Here is a 15788-nt window from a genome sequence, read left to right as displayed (position 1 = left end):
GATGAAGAGGTAGGATTTTGCAAGATGTCCCAATGCAGAAGAAAGCTTAGATAAAGTAAATCTGAGAGAGCATCGTGAAACAAATCTTTAAAAGAGGTAAATATCCACTCTGTCCTTTTAGATGATTTCAACTACTCTGACAACAGCTGGGCCGCAGCACCAAGAGGGAGAGGGTGGGGAACAAAACAAGCAGCAGCTGCACAAAGTATGCAATGGTGGGGCTGGAACAGAAAAGGTCTCTTAATTCTCCCTTTAGAACAATTAAAATACTTCAGTTTATTACCAGTGTTCAAACCTAGTTTGAAGGCAGTGTTTCTATGGTGACATTGGTGTAAGGCACTAAAACAGCATCAGCTTTTTTCCCCTTTGTGCATAATTTTAAACCATTTTTGCAGCATGACTGTCCCAAGTTCATAAAGCTGCTGTGTAAGGCAGAGAAGTGGAGCCAGGGAAGGGGTCACACACAGTCCCTGCTCCAAGCCCATCTGTGCACAGCTGCTGGGCCTGACTGAAGGACAGCAATCATTCCTGGGCTCAGACATGGGGGCACAACAGCAGGGACAGAGCATTGGTGCTGGAACACAATAGTCAGCACTGTTGGGATGGCAAAGCAGCTTTATTTCTTTTACAAGACTCTTGTTCTGGACAGAAGGCTGCACATTTTAGTTGCTCATGAGTATCTCAGCCCTCTCCCTGAAAAAGTCTCAGCATTCTTCATAAATTAATCCCCCTTTTAACTGCAATGACTGTAGTTGAAATCAGAAAAAGAAAACATGTCTAGAAGAAGCAGAATTTAGAATCATTTCTCAGTTTCAGATTGCTTCATTTAAAGCTTTTATTTTAAGGACCTTATGTTACAATTATTTTATAGACAGGACAAGGGCAGTAGGTAGGTATCTATTTTTCTCACTTTTTCCAGTCTTTTTTACCTTTGGATGAGGAGTTTTCCCCCATCTGAACAGCCCCCTTTATGCAAAAGCCTTTGCAAGTCTCCTTCATTGCACATACTGACACTTTTCTCATTTCAGTCCTCCAAACACTTCATGTTTGCCCTGTGAATGTTTGCAATTCAGAGCATTACCTGCCCCTGAACTGTGAACAAAAAAATGCCCAAAAAGAATATGTTGTTTTAAATGGCAAGACTGAATTGAATGTGTTCAATTCAGAAGAGAATGAAATAATTATCTGCCAAAAGCTGGCAGGCTGAATGCTCATAGAAAAGCAAAAAAAAATCGTGAAGGTTTCCAAGAGATTAACAGCAACTCAGGATTCTTTCTCTCTAAAGAAAGTAGACACAGAAAACTGTTCAGTCAAATTTACTGGGCTCTTAAATCAGATTTTATTTCTTTATGCCCCACTGCCAACACATCCTTGTAATGCACCATTTCCCAGTACAGCCCAGTTTGAATAAAAGGTGATCAGAGCAAACCATGTCAAAATACTCAATCTGATTCAAGCACAGCTGTGCCTTCCATGAGGGACAAACTGCACTTTCACAGTGCAGAGTGGGCAGGAAAAAGCTGCTAAAGGCTACAGGACACTGACAGATCTTTCACCACAAACCTACACAGCACAGGAAGAAAACCTGTAATTTGTGGTACAACACAGCAAGAGCCACGTGAGTCAGAGCAGCACATGCATGGCCAAGACTGAGCTATTCAAGGAGCACGAGAAAATTAAAGAAAGATCAAACACTGCTTTTATTTTCCAAGAGAACTGAAGGGATTTTGCTGCGTTATTGAAGTGTTTTGAACCAGAAATTTTGTCTCAAATCCAGCTTTGCAGACAGGAAATAACTGCATTATGCAGTGTTGCTCCAGCAAGCTGATAAAGCAGAGTTTATTATAAAATATTGCTCCTTCCTTGTATGACAGCATTGTGGTAAAACCTGGACAGATAGGTCTCTGTTCACAAATAAAATCAGATATTCCACACCTTTGTCTCAGTGTTCCAATTCACTGCACAGATACAATCAAAGACAATTAGTTCCTCAAAAGATGAGCAGTTGCAGAAAACCCTGAAGGGCTCCATGCAGGAGTGAAGGGCTGCTGCTGTAGCACTAAGTGCACCCAGGAATGGCATTTCAAGGACATGACACTGTCACTGTCACATTTAACACACAGGGTGTGTGGAGACTGACACAGAGCACAAGTCAAGAGCACAGATGTGCTCATCCCCAAAATTCTGCAGCTGCTGCTGGGCTTGACATGAAGTCACAACACTTCTGTGGCTGAGACACCTGTGTACAGATCTTATAAAACGTGATTTCGAGCCTGCAATTCTGCAGTTCCTCAATAATGTACTTTTACATTTCCCACCAGCCTCGGGAACATTTGTGTACCCTGATCCATTAGAAGCTGCATTGTGCATCAAGAAAAACACAGTCTGGTGAAGCAGCTTGAACCACAAATTTAACTTTCTTAATGCATGTTAACAGCAAGAGCACTGACAAGCATAATTTCAACCAAAATAGCACTGTAATAAAGCTGCTTTTCCAACTGCTTCCCTTAGCAACTCATGCTCAGAGTAGAGTCAAAATAACAGGATTTATACCACTTTTATCCTTGCTAGTATTTCAGCTGAGTGTGAAGACATGAAAGCAATTCAGAAGTCAGACTATTTTAAACCCATTGCAGTCGTTGTTCATAGCCAAGGGAATTGTACTTGCTGCCACAGCCCTTAGATTTTGGAATTCTAGTATCAGGAATAACAAGTTCCTTTCCAAATATCACTTTTAAAAACAGCACTTAGGTATGACCCCCAACCCAGTTTTCAAAGATTTCTGGCTTTTTTGCTTCTCCATCCATGCCTAGGGCTAATAAAATCCCTTGATAATAAGCATGTGCTCAGTCCTCAGGAGGGAGAGTCAGTCATCCATGCAAATAAATTACTCAGCCTCTCTGGCCAGATTAATATATTCCCAGTGTCCTGCCTTCCAGGACAGAGATAATTTAGTATTTCCATTAAATGACTCAAAACTAACTAAAAGAGGAAAAAAATATTCCAAGTAATCTTATGCTGCTCTAGTAGGTGAATCTTCCAAACAGAAATTCTAACCTGGTGAAATACAGAGGAATTTCAATTACCATTTAGGAAATTAAGCATATTGAGTGCTTTAGCAGCTCAATGGCATGAATCAAGCTGTTAAGATGTTTTATTTCTTTTTGATGCTTTCTGTCCAAAATTCCTGGCTGAGCAATATTCCAAGAGCGGCAGCACATTCTCCAGGGGCACCTCAAGAGAAGCCATGAACAGATTCATCCTGGCAGCCCAATCTCATCTGCAGCACTCAGTGCTAATTTTAATCTCTGCCTGCAGAGCCTGACCATGTGTGGGCACCAACATCCAAGTGCATAGCAAAGTTCACTGTGCTCCCCTATCCACTTCCAGCGTGTGGGATTTGTGAATTATTCACAAACACAAGAAACAAGAAGGGTCACTCAGGCAGGATGCATTCCAGGAGCCTGATGATTCCTGCATGTCCTGGTTTGAAAAGGAAGTGAGTTTTTTGGGATGGTATCTCTATATCCCCTCCTCCCCTTGCATTAGAGCACTGCAGATCAATAGGAAAAGCAGTAACCCACAGCAGGGCAACCAAGAGCTTTCATATTCTTGGCAGCTGAACTTGAAAAGAAACAATTCTGGATGAACTCTCACAGATCAGCAAATAACTTTTCATGCCTTGTATTCTGCTGTTCAGAGCTCTCCATCACTCCCTTCACAATCCATACATATGTATAAAAATCATGACACTTGTTCAAAGCAGCATAAAAATCGTGAGACCTGAACAAAGCAGTGATCTCAGTGGCTCTGAGGGATGTTGGCTCACATGGGAGAGATCAGCTCGGGGGCGTGCAGGCAAGGGAGCAGATGGTTCCAGTGGATACACCTCAAAGAGCTCCAGAAATAGGGGCTGGGGTAAGGTAACACTCCCAGGCACTGGGGAGAGGGAACGTGAAGCAAACTGCACGTTGGGGAAGCACAAACATCTTTAACACACAGGCAGCTCTCTGGGAAGAGCCTCCCCTGGGAAGGCAGCTCTGCAGGGACAAGTCCTCCAAGTGTCACTGACATATTTTATGAAAATCCTTTCGCTAGGATTTTTCTCCTGAGAAGCCTCAGAAAAGAAAAAGAAATGTAAACAATAACTATCTGCTGGCTGTGGATACATTTACCAACAGATGTATCTTTGGTTCCATGTGAATTCCAATCATGATCCAGCTGTGTCAGACTATGGTCAGTCACAAGATTTTATTATTCATTCTTTTCAAGCCGTCTGATGTCTCCTTTCTCTTTCTTTAGTGTAGTATATAATTTTCTTTTAGTATAATATAATATCATAAAATAATAAATCAGCCTTCTGAAACATAGAGTCAAGATTCTCATCTCTTCCCTCATCCTGGGGACCCTCAAACACCTCCACACTCCAAGGGCACGTTCAGGGTGCCAGGCAGGCCCTGCTGCCCTTGGCTTGGTGCAGGGACCTTCCCCTCAGAGCAGCTCCCCACAGCAGCCCTTGCTCAGGAGGTTTAAGTGGTTTTTCTCTCTGTTGTGTTTTCACCTCATTAAATGTTCTCATTTACAAAGAGAGGAGTTATTTTCTTATTGCTGGGAAACAAAGGCTGCCTGGCAGGCACCCAGTTCTAGAACTGTCTGTGGAAAAGATGAAGGTTTTTGTTACACAGACCACAGCTGAGGCTTGTGGGGACTACAGACAACCTGTCCATGAATGGTTGGGTGTCATCTAAACAAAAATTTCCTTTATGTGCCATTTCTGGTCCTCAACAAATATGAGGTTGTTTAACAGTCCTTTGACTTCTCTGTAAATCTTAGCACAGTCTATGCCACCAAGACATGACCAGAGTGTAAAGAACACTATGACTTACTTTAAAAGGGAAAAAAAAAAAAAAGAATTTAAGCCTTCCATTGCAATTTCTACTTTAAAAGTGTTCAAGTAGAATTAGAATTAGAACAAATACACTGTAGCTTTTCCAGCAAGATTCACCAATGGTGAACCTGCTGGCTACCAGAGCAAGATCAACAAACAAAATGTTTGCTTAACAATTTATCACTGAACTGGAGTAAGTAATTAGAAAGTACATCAGGAAATACTTTGTGTGGAAGCAATTTGAATTAAAAATTATAACTCTTCACCTGAAGGAGAGCTACTGCAGAGATTTTAAGGATGAAGACAGATGAAGCAGGCAGCAAGCATTCATTAAAAAGGAAAGCTCTGATTCATCTTGGTTTGTTAAAAGGGAAACTAAATCCCAATGCCCCACATTCAAATATACCTTTGTTTAAATGCATTCATTTTACAGCAGGAAAAAGCTCTTCCACTCCATGCAGAGCAGAATTCCACAGAAGAGAGGAAAATCCTGCCTTTCCAAGCAGAGCTGTCCTTGGGCAGGGTGTGAGGAGCAGAGCTGGCTCTGCAGGCAGATCTGGGCACGGCTGGGATGAATCCCAAAGGATTCCCAAAATGAGAGCTGACATTCTCCTGGCAAATGAGAGCGGACCCTTACTCTAAGCTACAGGAAAAAAACTGCACAATTCTCCTTTCTCCCCATCACACTTTCCTACAACTGCACCCTGAGCTGATTTTACTTTGCTCCTCTTGTATCCTCCCTCCATTACGGACCCAAAAAAGTCCATTTTACCCTGGAATGGCACAAGTCATTCAAACACACAATAGATTGTCTTCACCCTCTGTTCTGTTCCCTGGTACAATGAAATTTGGCCATCTCAGTATTAATGATGCCTATTAAGTGTACCCAAGATAAAATAAATAACCCTTGTGTAAGTTACACCAAAAAATCAATAGGACAAGTCAATATCAGTAAGACAAACATTCTGCTCCGTTTTAGAGGCTAAAGAGTTCCTGTTTACTACATGAGTGTAAGAAGTGACCTGGAACTTTCTAATTAAATGATCTTTAGTGCATTAAGAGTGTAAGTTTACAGCACTGTTCATATCCAGTCTTCCAAAGCAAAGCATTCCCAAGTAATTGGTAAAATGGCCCAGCTCCTTCTGCTTTTGCAGAGTGCATTCCTACCTTCAAGTTCATAAACAATGGAGTTAGTAAAAATTTTCATCAAGAACGCTGTAAAAGTTTTATATAATGATGCATCAAATCCTTGGACTACAATTACAGTGGCTTTTTTGTTTTTGAAGTTCAGAGGTTTGTCTTTTTTTTTTCTTTTTTAATACACCACACAAACATTATTATACAAATCAGACAAGTACTAACAAGAACCTACTTTGCACAGATGTTGTTCATGAGTTGTAATTGAAGGTTAATTATTTCTCAAACAGCAAGAGAAGCAATCTTTGAGAACAACCCTGGATGTTCTCCAAGGCAGAGATCAGAGCTTTCAGGTTGAGTATATCTGGGAAGAGAAATTGTCAATGGTTCAAAAACTTACTGCAGCATGATATTCAGATTCTTCAAACTGTGCTGTATTTATGCCACTGCACTGAAGTGCTGAAATTTACAGCCCAGGTTTGCATCTCTTCTCCTCATGTTGCCCGATTGATAAATGACACAAAACTCGGATAAGTTTTGTGGGTGCTTTATTAAGGGCCCGGGGAGCTTGGGGGACTCACGTCCCTAAAACCCGAGCCCCCAAATTCACGTATGGGTGCTTCCCTCTCTGTTCCCCAATTGATAAATGACACAAAACTCGGATAAGTTTTGTGGGTGCTTTATTAAGGGCCCGGGGAGCTTGGGGGACTCACGTCCCTAAAACCCGAGCCCCCAAATTCACCTATGGGTGCTTCCCTCTTATACATGCGATTCACAACAAAGTCTCCAAGAAACAGTTTCCCGTTCCCCTTGCCTGGTCACAGACCCCTTGTGATACATTCCTTGGTTCACAAACAAGATCATTAATCCTCTGCTTATCTTATTCTAAGAGCATTGTATGCTGCCTCCAGACAGGTTAGCATTCTTACTTTCCTGCACTAGTTTAATTATTTATTAAATCCCTAAGACTACCTGCTAGGTTACACACAAAACCCAACACACTTTCAACGGCTACAAAACTACTTTTTAACAAACCAGTTCACACACAACTCACTATAATTAAATATTTTGCTAAATTTCATTTCTTTTCCAACACTCAGAAGATCCAGGGAGATTTCCCACACTGAACGAGCCCTGACCTCCCAGGCATTACAGAACCCTGCACAGTCTGTGGGCACTCCCTGGGCTTCCAACACCCACAGATGTTAAATAATCTGTGCTCTGAGCTGTTCTTACACCCAACACTGAAGGGTATTGCAAAACCTTTTCATTAACACCACCAGGGCTTCCTTGGGCCTTGCTCAATCATGAAATGCTACAAGGACTTGTTCTTTTCAGTAGCCTTGTCTCAAGAAAGCATCTGAAAGAATAACTGGCTTAGCAGCCAGCAAATTGAGCTTCCCCAGCTCACCTCTCCTTCTGTGGAATGGAAATGAAATTCCTGAGAAATTCACCGTGAAAGCAGGAGTTGAGGAAAATGAGGTGAATAAGAAAACATTTCTTTTCCTGGCATTTACCAAAGCCATTAATTCTTGCCCTCAACAGCTCCTCTGGCACTCAAGAGTCCTGCATGGAAGAAAAGGTTTTATTAAGTGTCCAGAAAAGCATCATCTCTGCTTGTCCTCATCTTCTCTTGGTGCCTATACTTGTTTAAGGGCTTCTCTTGATTTAGTCAAGTTTCACTGGAAAGGATTTCAGGCTCTACACTGCTATGAACAACTCACTTGTGCCTTGTGAATGTCCATAAAGAAAGAGGAAGAAAGGATGAACAGATTTATTCCAACACATTTAAATTCACCCCTAGCTTAACTATATAAAGACTCAGATTTTATTACTTCCTATAAAAAGAAGAGGGTAAGACTGCTCTGTCCATTTTTACATACTAGAAGCTGTATTAGAAGCCCACAGTACTCTCAAGTTAAGTAAATACCCAGTTAAGTTTCTTGCACATTTCAAATAGACTCTACCTGTTAAAGTGATCCTGTCTTCAGTGGATGTCACCACAGGACAAACAATTTTTATTTGTTCTACCAAAGAGGTTAACAGCCCTACCCACGTGCCAAGCAGGCAATTTGCTGCTCAAATCCTAGAAAAACACAGCAAGAAACCTCCCAGCTTCACATCCACTCTGCAAATTCCTGAAAACAACGAGGACATTGCCCATAACCACTACAAAATAACCCAGGATACAGACTAAACTCAAATTCAATAACTGCTTTGTGATCTTGCATGAAGGGCTTTGATTCAGTAAATTAAAAATCTCTATGGAGACAGGAAACAGCACAGAAGTTCTCCTTGTGCTTTGGCTCCCCTGAGTTACTCTGAGGCCATAAAAATGTAGAGACAATTTTTTCTGGGTTCCTGGCTTCAAACAGCTCTTAGCACCACTCATCCAGAACACCAGGGATGTGCATGGGGAAGCAAAGCAACCTTTGAGAACAGAGCTTTATCTCCACACAGCTCTGAGACACAATCCAGGCTACTTCACACCTATTTTATCTCTCCCAACTCCTCTGCAGTGCAAAAGGAACAGCTTCATGTTAAATGTCAGGCAAAACCATAGCTGATACACACAGCCAATCACAAAAATCATGGAATATCACTGAAATGGTGTTATAAAGGAAACTGCAGCTCAGAGTGCTGCTTACACATCACACACCACCTTGGATTTCTGATAGCAGGACTTTTCATGTGTTAATCTGCTACAAAGCACTTCCAAGTGAAAGCAACTGCACCAACACACAATTCCTGGCATTTCTGTTCCTCTCTGTGGTTCAGGCAGCATTTCCATGGTTACAGTGTTGATCACTTATTGGCTTTAATTACATTCCAAATCCAGACCAAATGCATAGCTTGGCATTTTAAACAGCTCTAAAGGCAACCCAGCAGGCCAGTTCTTGTAACCTGGCTTTGAGGTGGAATGCACTTGGAATCATAAACTCATTGTGGCTGGAAAAGACTTTAAAACTATTGAGTCCAACCCTTAACCCAGCACTGCCCTGAAAACACCACACTGCCCATAGCATCCTCCAGGTCACTGCAAAATGTCACTGCAATGGACAGACCTCCAAGGAAACTCAGCACAGCATCCACACCATCTTCCCAAAATTTGGCGCCCATTTTAGTTTGTCTTGCTCGTGTTTAAACTTCTTTCCTTTGAGGTCATCACACAGAGAAAGCAGCAGGATTCCTACTGAAAGCAAAACATTCTTACTGCACCAAACATGACCCCAAACCATGAGGGCTTTGGGACATGAGCTCAGTTGTCAATCACAGGACACAGCAACAAATTCACCTCTGGTAGCTGTTGCACAGAATGTTTTGGAGAAATTCAGGCTAAGAATCAACTAGATGGGATTATGCATATTAGTATCACTTCCAGGAAAGGATTTAGAACTGATTTTCTACTGCTGTTAAGTTACAGCAGACATCAAACCCTGCCTACTATCAAAAAGATAGTAACAATTTCAGGGGGGGGGGGGAAAGCACATTTTCTTGTAGTGATTTAAAAGTTTGCACACATTTCAGAATTTTAGATTACATTCTCTGCAAAGTAAATGTGAAGCAAAGAAGTGCTTGTTTTTCTACCAGCACAAAAACCGGAAATCAAAAGGATTTCAGAGGAAGCTGACTGAAAAAATGCTCCATTTAGACAGCACCTGCAACGAAATATCAGTAAAACTCCCAGCCTGTCCAAGGAAATACTTGACAACATATGTTCATTAAGCATTCTTGACAAATCTGAGTTATACTAAAAATAGCATAGATTCACTTAACACTGCCCAAAACCAAAAGCAAGGAAGGGAATAGAAGCTAAAAAAGGAGTTTCTGGGGAACAGGAAGGTCTGCACAAATTTCCTCTGTATGGAAGCATAAATGTGTTGGCTACAGAGCTAAAGAACCTCAGACTTAGTGTTCAGGGTTTTCAAGCATGCCTAAAGTTATTTTAATGCTTTAATATTTCATTAAAATAATTTAGACCTTATAAATAAAGCAGGAGATTCAGAAGAGGTTCTGTTCTAGGTAAGTGGAATTTTACTGGTAGTTCACTGCTGAGTTATTCAGCTGTGGTCACCAACTCAGCAGAGCAAGCAAAGAACCTCATTCTGCAGCAGAAGGAAACAGCCAGACAGAAACCTCAATCCTCATCAGGGCTGGGACCAGTGTTGCTTTCTGATGCAAGGCAAGGCGACTTGGTTCTGAGGAAAACAGCACAGTGACTCAAACTTTTTAGGGTCGCTTGGGCCAAGAACACACACTAACACCAACGTGGTGGACGGTTCAAAGGCCTTTATTGCCCCGTCTCGTGGGGTTTTATAATTGGGGAGGTTTTTCTCTACGTCAGGGGGTCTTACTTTACTGGAATTGGTTAATAAGGAGTTGAAAATTAGTAATGTTAGGGGGGGTCTACATTCTTGGGTGATCTTTTATCACTAGGCGTTAGGGGGAGAGGAATCCTGCTGCTTTCTGGGACATCGCGAGATTTTTTGAACGCCTGGCTCTATCTACCACAGACCAGTCAAGCCACCCATGCAGGCTCTTCCTACTCCATCCCCCTCAGTGCTCCCTTCCCATTCAATCTGGGCATTTTCGTTTCAGAAAAGTGCTCAGGGAAGTTTTACCAGCAAAATTACAGGGGCCTCATGTTGCATGGAGTGACACTGGAAGGGGACTGGCTCATGATTACCTGAAAACCATTCTGCTACACAGAGATTCCCTCTCCTTCCAGATAAAAATGAAACTTTTGATGATTTAATGCAATTTTATTTGAAGTTTTGATGGCTAAAGGTACACCAATTTAGCAGGTAGAACAAATTGGGGATAAAGGATGCAACCTCAAGAAAAGGGTTAACATTCCATCTTCTGTCTGTCAAAGATGATCTTCAGTAACCACAGACATGCCTCAACATGACTTTAATTTGAAGAGTGGTTATTCTAAAACAGATCTGAGTCATCTGTGGTTTGCTTAAATAAATTTGCACAGGTGGAATTGTGAAATAATTGATTCTTGTATGGGAACCTAAATGTCCATCTTCAGAAGACACCTTAATGTGAGGGCAGGACAGAGGAGAAAGTGGATAGCCTGTGCAGGAATTTGGGTTACACCTGCTTTGCCTTCCAGGCACACACAAGAGAATCCTTAATTCTCCTCCTCCTCCCTTTGGAAGTCCAGAGAGCCCAAAGTGCCCAAGTGCCCCTCACTGAAGAGCGAGCAAGACAAACTTCAACTGCAGCCTCTGCACAATCCTGAAACACAAACCTCTAAAATGAGAAGCTGGAATAGAGAAGTTGGGCAATAACCACTCCTTCCTCAAGAAAAACAAAAGGTTAAGGACAGAAAGCCCAACAACCACGCTGAATGCAAATAAAATCATTTTCATCTTCCTTTCCTTTGGAGTAAGCTGGCAAAGCCTGACCATTCAGGTTAGGCTGGCTTATGACTGAGAGCCCAAGATCAAATTGCTGGTTAGAAAACAACTGGCATTGCTCTGGTCTAGACTGAAGGTGGAACACCGAGGACAGACTTCACAGCTCCAAGCTGCTCTTCACCCCACACAGATCTTACCTGGCCTCGTGGGGGCCACAGCAATCCCAGATGGACCTGCAGTGTCACTGGAACTCGTTTGTATTAAATACATTTGCAATATTATTGTATGTTCAGAGAAAAATGCCTGCCCTGCCCGTGTTCCCAGCGAGACAGATGGAAATCAGCCTGGCCCAGAAGCCGCGTAGCCCTGGGCACAGCACTTTGTGTGACAGAATGTGCCCTGCAATTAAAGCCAACCTCAGGAGCTCCTCCGAGAGGAAGCTTGGCTTCCGACCCCAACTGCACAGGACACGACTGTTTTGGCTGAAGGTTAAAGCTCTCTGGAGAGGAGGCTGACCTCCAAAAGAGCATCGCAGCAAAGGCTGGCCACAGGCCAGGAAAGCCTCACACGTGATTACTGAGGAATGGGAGCTATTCCCAAGCACTTCCTAATTCTCTGCAACCCGGCAATGCACAGCCCTTTACATAACACAGGAACATATCTCCCTGTGAATTTTTTAAGAGACACACATAAAAACAACTGTAAATCATTAAGCTTGTCCTACCGTTTCTTTAATTACCATTCCTTGTCCTACAGCAGCTGAACAATCACAAGCACTGCTCTGTGTTGCCAACAGGCATTTCACAGGCACGGGGTATTGTCACACTGAAAGCAGAATTTGGTGCTTGGCTTCCCCTTTCCTTTTCCAGTTAACAAAATTGCGTGTTTGGTTCCTCTGCAGTCAGTTTTTTACAATTCAGCTGCAATCTCACTGTGTCCACTGAGGATCTATTTTTAGAACAGTCAAATATTCCTTGCTGCTCTATTGTACCACGTTTAAGCCTCGCTTTTATGAGTCCTATAATTAATATTCGTCACTTGTTTGGTCTTAGAATCACAGACACTTTCAATAAGAAGGTCTGTTACAACGTGTTTAACATCTGGAATATGTTAGGCTATTTTAAATAAAATTATTACTGTGCAGACAAAATCTAATTTATGAGTGGAGGAGGACAGGATGACTACAGCACTGCTACAGTGTGGGTGCAGAATTCCTCATTAAAGCATTGCCTGAGAGGTTAAAGACTTGTACCAGCACAAGGAAAAAACTCTCCAGACTTTCCCCCCCCTCCATGAAGGTTCAGTGGAACAGGTTTGACTTCATTGCCTCAGACTTCACCCACCAGGTTTTCATTTGGCCCAGAGGCAATTGGCTTCTAAGCCCTGCACCAGTGATTTCCCTCTTCCAACACTGTCAGTGCAGTGAGCTGCAGCAGGAGAACACAAAATTAAATAAATAGGTAAATAACAACACCTTGGTTTGGCTTTTGGATCACTAGAATATCAACTGCCAGGAAGAGAGCAGCCATATTATGTTAAGCAAACAAATTAATAAGTTTTAAGTCAATGGAATGCCAGCAAAATGCAGCATGATAGGGTCAGGAGTTTGCACACTATTTATCTCAAGCTAGGAAGTGTAACAAAAAATACTTTCCATCATGTCTGATGTATCAGGAGACCCTCAAAAAGGTAAAAAAAACTGATGGTGAAAAACCAAGAGTACAAGCAGCAATTCCTCATGTGAAATCATAAACTACTGAACTAACTGAGAGCAGCACCATGAAAATGAGTAATTTATGGCCTGAGGGAGGTACCTGGCAGATCTGGGAGGGCTGAGCCAGGCTGGGCTGCCTGTGCTGCCACGGGAGCAGGAGGTGTGAGGCTCAGCAGGCTCTGCCAGGCTCCAGGGAAAGGATCCATCTCTTGACAGTGTCATGGAACAGCAGCTCCTGCTGGAGGTGTCAGCACAGAGCTCACTGGGCTCCAGAAAGGGTTGGGAGCACAAGAAACCAAGCACATGAGATGTTATTCCTGACAATGGCACATTCTGGACCAGAAGGGCTGTCAAGACACATTGCTGGAGGATGAGAGAGTATCCTAAGAGAGTGTTACCATATGTTTATCTCATTCCTATCTTCTCCCCTGCAGGCAGATACTGCCCTTGGCCACTGCCTGAAAGGCAGCACTAGAGAGGCCTCATGGTGCAATCCAGACCTGTGCTCCTCAATTAAGGACAGAATAAAAATCCAAATTCATCATCCAGATATCTCAATAACCAGGTGATACCAGTGCAAGATCCATCACTGCCATGGTACAGCTTCTGCAGCCCAAAAAAACACAGACAGAAAACATGACCTAGCTTCAAAAGATAAGCCAATAATAATAATAATAAAAACAAACAGTCAAGAGTCATCTGATTCTTCTCTAAAAAGAAATTAAATGTCAGAGATTATAGACAATCAGTTCTTTCACCCTCCTTTACAGCAAAGAAAGGCAAACAAAAGCATGAATTGGTTTAGTCAAAACAGACAAACAAGTTCAAGTGAAATTGCTTTAAATCTTGTTCATTACAACTTCGGTGGCTGCACCACACACACCATGAAACACTTCAATAGAAAGAAGTAATTTCATAGTGCCTTGAATTCAGTAATGAAGAACTTATCTACAAGCCAATGAATTGCACAGCAAAGACAGTTTTGCAAATTATACAGTATAATTCACACATTGAATGAAATAACCTGAAAAAAAACATCCTCTGGAAAGGCTCCTGCTGCCTGCTCTGCCTGAACTGGACCCAGTGGCTGTGGCATTGGAATTTTACACTAAATGAAGGCACACAATGCACACAAGAAAGGAAGTGCTCTCATCAGGAAGCTGCTCCCTTCTGCTGTGGCATAAACAACTCTCAATGGCACGTTGCCACCCTGACCATCACCAGGGAAATACTCATTTTCACAAAATGAGATCTATTATTGTCACACTGATATGATCTAATACTACAGCAGAAAGTTATCAGACAGGCTGAGATGGTGAGGTTTGCAGTGCAGCTTTCAACTCCTGCACAAATTGATCTGCATATGTTCCAAAAAGCATCCACACTCAAGTTATGAGAGCATAAATACCAACAAAATGAAAGCAGCTGTAATTATCCAGTAATCCATAACCCCACAGATTTAGATATTTAAATTCATCAATCTGACCATGACAAAACCTTGAAACAGTAATTTAAGAGAGCCCAAATATGTATAATTGAGAATTAGAACAGTTTAAATAAAAATTCATTTTTAATGCAGAAGAGTAGCTTCTCTTTGCTCCCTCCCACAACTCCTCTGCCAGAGTTAAAGCTGGTAGTCCGGTGATATTTTTATTTTCAAATTTGCATATATATAGAACCCAAAACTAATTATAATAAAGCAAAACCCAGGAGAAATCCAAGATAGAAAATGCTCAAATGTTAAGTTTTATACATAAAAAATATAAAGCAAGACAGGCAGCCAGTCCATTCACATATGATTGTTCCAGCATACAACGTTGAAATTTTTAATTTTCATTTTTCTGAAGCAAGGATAGAGCCCCCTTTATGCCAAAGCAGCTCACAGAATCCAACTCCAAACCATTAAGTGCAATTTGCAAGTACTTTGCACTGCTAAATAATACCTGAAGGCTGCTGAATCAGGTTTCTAATGGCCCCTTCACTCAGTGTCACAACAAGCAGCTTCTGCATTTTTCAAAGTGCAGATCCCTAATTATTTCCCAGGGGAACTGAGGGCTCCCAGAGCACAGCCCCAGTGGCAGATGCCCTGCTGACTCCTGCTCCTGCAGCCAGCAGCTCACCCAGAGCACAAAAAAATCAGCACCCGATCCCACAGGGCTCATCAGCAGCCCTAAAGGCACCCAGCAAGGAAATGGGCTTGACAAGGAATTTATCCTCCTTTTTTCCAGGACAGCTCTGGCCCAGCCTGTGTGCCTAGGCTGGCTTGGTGCATCAGCTTAGCCACAACGGGAAACCACATTTTGGTTTGATATTTCTCTGATCCTCAGAAGAAAAAGGCCACAAGCTGAGAAACTTTGTGAACTGGGCTGAAATCAGCAGGACTTGAGCAAAAGCTGTGCAGAGAAAAGCCAAGAACTTGAGAGGTGATCTCAGATTGTGATGGCTCACTGCTGCCTTGTGCTCTCTGGCAGTGCTGCTGCACTGGAGCCCAGAGCATGCCAGGCTGTCCTCCCAGCCATGCTGCCAACAGCAAGGAAATGGAGTTGACAAGGAATTTATCCTCCTTTTTTCCAAGACAGCTCTGGCCCAGCCTGTGTCCCTAGGCTGGCTTGGTGGATGAGCTTAGCTACAATGGGAAACCACATTTGGTGATATTTCTCTGACCCTCAGAAGAAAAAGG

The 15788-nt window shown here is 42.4% G+C and overlaps 1 protein-coding gene across 1 annotated transcript in view; it reads right to left on the bottom strand.

Moving 5' to 3' along the window:
- The window catches only part of SEC14L1 (SEC14 like lipid binding 1), a 44896-nt gene that overhangs the window by 20385 nt on the left and 8723 nt on the right, over positions 1-15788 (bottom strand). The gene's annotated exons all lie outside the window — the stretch shown is intronic.

This window comes from Melospiza melodia, chromosome 24 (genome assembly GCF_035770615.1).
Source record: "Melospiza melodia melodia isolate bMelMel2 chromosome 24, bMelMel2.pri, whole genome shotgun sequence".
NCBI lineage: Eukaryota > Metazoa > Chordata > Aves > Passeriformes > Passerellidae > Melospiza > Melospiza melodia.
The sequence above is the reverse complement of the archived record's forward strand: the minus strand, read 5'-3'. Positions and strand labels throughout refer to the sequence as shown.